Source organism: Opisthorchis viverrini, assembly GCF_000715545.1.
Source record: "Opisthorchis viverrini unplaced genomic scaffold opera_v5_94, whole genome shotgun sequence".
Taxonomy (NCBI): domain Eukaryota; kingdom Metazoa; phylum Platyhelminthes; class Trematoda; order Opisthorchiida; family Opisthorchiidae; genus Opisthorchis; species Opisthorchis viverrini.
In genome coordinates this window covers 786432-792699 of record NW_008751751.1, presented here as the reverse complement: position 1 = coordinate 792699, position 6268 = coordinate 786432, and positions in this window count along the sequence as shown.

The window sequence follows — 6268 nt, the reverse complement described above, 5'->3', positions numbered from 1 at the left end:
GTAGATCCACCGCCTCAACTTGCAAGTTGCATCTGCTCAAAAACAGTCCCTTCCACTGTCTCTGCTGCTAATCGGGGACGGCTAAATCTCCTCTAAAATGCACTCTCTCATCCGTTTGGATTTATTCCAAGGGAATTCAACCTTCCAGATATCTCCTGGCCCTCCGCTGGATGCCATAACCGCTAGGCTTTCGTACTTGCCCAACTTAGGGCACAAGGTTAAACACACGCTACGTAGTCCCACTCGAGACCACTACAACACATGCTCAATGTCCCCAAATCAAGGTCTTTTAAATACGACCGCAATTGGTCAAAGCTTTCGACTAAGTGAACATCGTGTCCCTCCTTGCAGTAAAATCATTCCTGGCCAAACCGGCCATCACAGACTACCTTCCTTCATTTCACATTCCGGGTATTCCATTGATAAGTTCCTCTGCGCTGGCTTCCGGGGATTGAAGAGACTTTCTACTGTCCAAGAAAACACGGCGCATCTGGTACATCCATCTTAGCAGCCGGCCTCCCAACGACCTGTTTTCTTCATCATAATAATGCTTATTCTCAGCTGGTGGGTGGCACACCATCCAACATGGTCATTAGGTTACGTTCAGAATAAAATCATAACTGGCGGGATTGTGCTAACAGGGGTGTTGAAAAAAGGGACAGCATCATGAGCCATTTCCCCAAAGTGGAACGATCTAAATCCGGTGGACATCGATCAAAGAGATATACCGTTATTAGTATTTGTTCTATCTTGGGGAACATACCAAGCTGAGGCAAAATAAATAGATCGGTACAATTTTGAGATGGTGGGCAATAACACAACCGGAGGAGGGCAAAACTATGGCATCCCACCTAACACGTAATAAAAAACTTCAAATATCGGGAAATGATGAACCAAAGGAACTAATCTGGTGAAACAGTAGTGTTACGATCAACCAGTTGGTTAACCTTAACTAAGACTAAAAGCCATTGCTGAAGCTCCGTGACCTTGGGTGGTTGGATTCTTGACCAGGTACACGGAGAACGTCAGTGCAGATGAGGTATGGGACTTCGAAATACTGGTAAGTAGGAGCCGGAACCTCAGAATCGCGGTGTACTGGTGTCACTGTTGGAGCGGATTTGGGCGTAAAGGTTCCCCGAATGAGTGAGTTACTGCTAACGCACAGAACAGAACGCGGATTATAATGAAAATTATTGAATTTAGGTGGAGCACAACCTGATAGTTATATCCGAACAAGAGGTTTGGCGGGTTGGGACAAGCTCATCGCAGAGGCGGCTGAGGCCAATTAATGAATTTGCCCGTAGTTGCAGGTAAAGAAACGAGTATACGAAGGAGCACAGTCAAGATCGGGAACAGAATTTTGGCGACTGTACCCTCAAACTGTGTAAGGTAGTGGCGTGCCATCATTGCACTGACCTACTTTCCGGACAGCCCCGTACCGGGCGTCATGTTTGAGATGACCGGACTGGGAATGTGCAATTCGGTGGGTGGAGAGATTTTGGGCTGACCAGGGGGATCCACAAAAATCCTAGCCGATACAGTGTCTCAGGCAATTTTATTCAGGTCGACGATCTCTTTAAATGTAACGCACGAATGAGCTGGAGAGTATAGTGATCATAATGGGCGTCCAAAGTAGGTGCTGCGCAAAAATGAATATCGTGAAGAAGAGAAAACGGTAGGGCCCTGTGAGTTCGATGTGTCAGATTGCGTGGAGTCATTATTGGAAAACAGTTGAAGTTTTTCACGTTCAGTGTGATGACAACAAGTGGCTAACTGAGACAGGATGGTGTTTGATTTGTAATTATGAGCCCCCAATCAAGGACTGCCCAAGCTTGTCAATCGATCGCAACATAGTACAAGAGGCATAGAACAAATCGGTAAAGTGAGAAGAGAAGTGACACGTCAATGGACGGCAAGCTCATGATAAATACTGGGCGGGGACATTTTGAGATTTAGGGCCAGCTTATCCGGTATCATTTACCTGAGTTGTAGCCAACCATCATTTGGCCGCAATTTGGTGTAAGGTCTTCAGCCCGAGAAGCACTGATGCAAGCTCCCACCAAAAACTAGCACATGACGGAAAACCCGTTGGCGTGGGCGTTGAATGTAAGTAGTGGTGGATTAAAAGTATCATTATGTTTTTTATATATTTTATACGACCATTCGCGGAGCAGCGGACTACAGTGCGTGTTATGTTCCGTTGTCGAGGTGGATTTTGGTGTGTTGACACCCACAACTTTGTACGTCGATACGAGTCATGAGTGTCCCAGAGCATCTCCAGGCCACCACACGTATTGCTTTTCCGATTTTGTCGGATGAAATCTCAGCTATTTGTCATCTGTAGTTGCACTGATAGGTAAATGACACGACAGGGACAAATAGCTAAAAACGAAAAACTGCGTGCGTTAGACATCCTGAATAGAAAACAGCTCTCAAAGCCCCCGGAAAAGGTAGAGGCGTCCGTGTTTATTGTTAAGTGTCGGGCACACAAATGCACCATGGTGCAACACAACAGAGCAAACCTCCTCGACCGGTGTACGCAACCACCACGCGAGCATTTAACCCCTCGTGCATTCTGCCAGGTTTTCGATGGCCAGGCCATCAGGCGGTCATAATTTCGTTTTGGACACCAACAGAAAAGCCTAGCCACCAGATATCCTATCCAGTCGGGCAAACTTAGCACAAAGCCGCTGTAATGTGCAGACTGTGGCAGAAACAACAACAGGACCGGAAAAGGGGCGTTCAGAGAGTGTGTGCTATAGCCAAACAATAACGGCGTGTTGTAGCGAGCCACCGCGTCAAGCAGAGGCATACCGCAATATTGTGTTGATCCCTCCTGGGTTGTGGAGCCACACATATTTTTCGTCCATCGCCCACAAACAAAGTTTTTGGCATATAATGCACTCTCAAGAATGAGAAACTGGGGCTCCGGTTTGGTTGCTTTTGATTAAGGCGGGGCAAAACAAAGCACAGTCAGTATGCAGCGCTACCAGAGTAATTCGTGGCAGCAACCCAGCTTGAAGAAACGGGGAATAAGGTGTTTGGGGTAAAGTTAAGACCAATAATACAGCACACCCAGAACAAGCAGTCATTGCAGGCAACCATCATTTGGATCTAGTCAAGGAGCTAACAGGATATAATAGGGGAATGTTTTCACTATTTTCTCTAAGTGTACTGTCGTTAAACTCAGGTGGTATGGATGCCATTAGTAGAGGAGATCAGAGCTAGTTTGACATTAAGCAGGGCGGCGGCAGCTTTATATGTAAAGGATTTATCTATGGACTACACAGAAGCATGCCATATGTTACTTCAAAGTTGTCTGAGGAGGCTGCTCCGCATGAGACCGCAGTTAACCAGGAAGGAGTAGTGGCATGGGTTTGTACGAGCTGGAGAGCACATCAAGCGGTTGCTGGACTTACGAAAGTTAGAGCGAGTACGCCAGGTTACTTTTGGCCTAGCCACCCCTAAAAAGCAATTTTAGTGCAATAGATGGTGTAGAAGAGCCATATATAGCTTAAAACATTTGTGCCATGGTGTCTCAAGTCCCAGAATTATGCAGTGGGAGCAGCAGTGGAGAGAGCCGAACCGTGTGGAGAACTTTTTGGTGAATGAGCGCTGGATGTTTCCAAGTGCCGGTCTGCCAATTTAGGCTGTGGGGGACTGGAAAGAATGACAAACTCTTTTGACCAAACCACACCTAGCTTGAAAATTGCAAACTTTGTGTCCTGATAATTAAAGGAACACAGTATTAGAAAGCAGAGCCTGGGCCATCTGGAACTGGACGTGGTTGGAAAAACTGAAGGCAAAAAATATCTGAGATCAATGTCTTTGATCTCTGTGGAATGTTGCCATAAATTGTGAAAGCTTCATCTTAGAGTGGGCAGCTTTGGCAAGTTAGTTGTAACTTGGCAGAAGTGTAGCTTAGATGGGAGGCATTCAACCAGTGAGTCATAGAGCCTGAGCCTCACTAGGTCCGGTGAAAGGCGAGTGCTTTAGCAAAGAGAGAATGCGTATTCGATTTATATCGTCTGCAGATCGGAAGGGTTTACCACACCACCGGCCCGGTGGTAGAACACTTATGACATCTGTTCCAAGTTCCTGTTCCCGTATAAGCTTGGCCACAGTGTTCTGTCCTCGTCTGCCTTCTAGAATTGGCTAAGTCTGTCTCTCAGCACATGCTCGTCCATCCCCCAGTGTTTACCACTGATCGGCATAGACTCTGCGGAGTCGTTTTGGCGTCGTTTGATGATGCATCTCCTGTAAAGTTCCTGGCATGCCCTTCTTGCCAGAATGCACGGCTGAAACTTGCCAGATTTCATAAAATTTGGGGTTTTCATAACTTCACCCATGTACAGCAGTTCAAGAAGCCTCGGCAAGTTGGTAAATCACCAAACAGTGGATTTTGATGTTCAGATAACAGCACAAAAGAATTCCTGCGCTACTAAGACAGACAAAGACCAAAGAAAGATGCTTAAACCCGTCGAACCAAAAGATCCAGGAAGCCAGACGGGACCTTTGGTAAGGAACACATATATGCTGAATCTACACCTGTCAGTGTATTTTGCGTACAGTGTAAGCTATGAGCAGTTCAAGTGAGCGACAGTAAAATCATTCAGATCGAGATTTATCGAGAAATCTATAGCGTAGCTGATTAAGCAACTGATGCTGGCGGTGGCAGACCAAACAAAGTGTATCTGAGGCGCCGGATCACCCGATTTTACTTTCACTCATTTAATCTTTATAAAAAAGAACATCTTGAGATTTTCGGTTCCCTGTTCTTTGGATTTATAGGAGAATTTCCCTAAAAATGTGCTGGAGCCAGGACACGCCTGAATGCACGGCATAGTCATTCGACAGCAGATTTGTTTTTATTTCATTGATATACTGATCAGTCACTGAGCGCGAGCACTGAGCGAATCATTCTGCCAATGGATAGATTGTGGATATACTTACTTCATATTGATGGGCCAGATCGTGACAATCATTTTTCGCGATTTACAGTTTTATCTTTATGCACTGAACAAGATGCCCCATTTTCACTCTCAGTCGTTCTGTTTTTACCGCAACCTTCAAACCTTGACGATGTTATCATGTCTCAGCTTGATATGAAACCCAAAAGTGAAACAAACTCCTGGAAACTGTGTCCGCTTTCCCAGGCCGGTTAGGGCGTGGCCAAGCCTACATCGGATATTGCCCACTATTTATGACATTGTTTTTTTCCGCGCGGTCCCCAAGAATTTCTCCAGTAATGTTCTGTTCTGGCCGTAACCGTATGCTCATGCCTAACAGTATGCCACACACTGGCAGCTACAGGCCTATAAGCCTCACTAGCGTGCCGTGCAAGGTGATAGAACGCATTCTGAAACGAGCTATCCTAGACCACCTTACTTTCAGCATCCTGATATATCCAGCTCAACACGGATTTCTCTCACACCGCTCTTGCGCAACAAACATGCTCGTGTTTATGGACAGCTTAACCCAAGCCAAGGACGAAGGACTCATAGCGGATGCCATTTTTTGACTTCTCAAAAGCAGTTGATAGGGTCCCACACGTCCCGCTGCTCCACAAACTCGAGTCTTACGGGATTCAAGGGAACATCCTTCACGTCAAGGGAAAATCCTTCATTGAATCAAGGCGTCCCTATCAGACAGATCATTCCGAGTGAGAATAGGCTCCACCTACGCTTCTCCAGCACCGGTCTTCACCGGAGTTTCTCAAGGCTCTGTCCTGGGACCACTGCTGTTTCTAATCTACGACCTCCCAGATGTTCTTGCGAGTCCATGTCTACTTTTTGCGGATGACTCGAAATCCTGGAGCACCAAAGCCAGTGCCCTCCAAATGGATGTAGACGCTGTCAAGCGAATGCCTTTGTTATGCATAGTGAGAAAGGACCAGAGAACATCGTGAAGATAGATGCCAAAAAGGAGTTGGGCATCTGGGTTTCCTCAAACTTGTCATTCTTACTGCACCATGAGAAATCGGCCCGAAATGCATTCGGCATTTTAAGGATGATCCGACGCACCTTCTCCCGTATTACTCGAATTGACTTTCAAATACTCTACGATGCATACGCCAGACCGCTCCTAAAATACGCCAACTAAGTTGTCTAATCAGAACGCACGAAAGACGTCACCCTCGTTGGGCGTGTTCAGCGAGCCGCTACGAGAATGGTTGCCGGCCTCAAATACGTGGACTACGAAACGCGTCTAGCGATGCTTGATCTCTTTCCCCTGGAGTACCGTCGCCTCCGAGGGGACCTAATTCTTA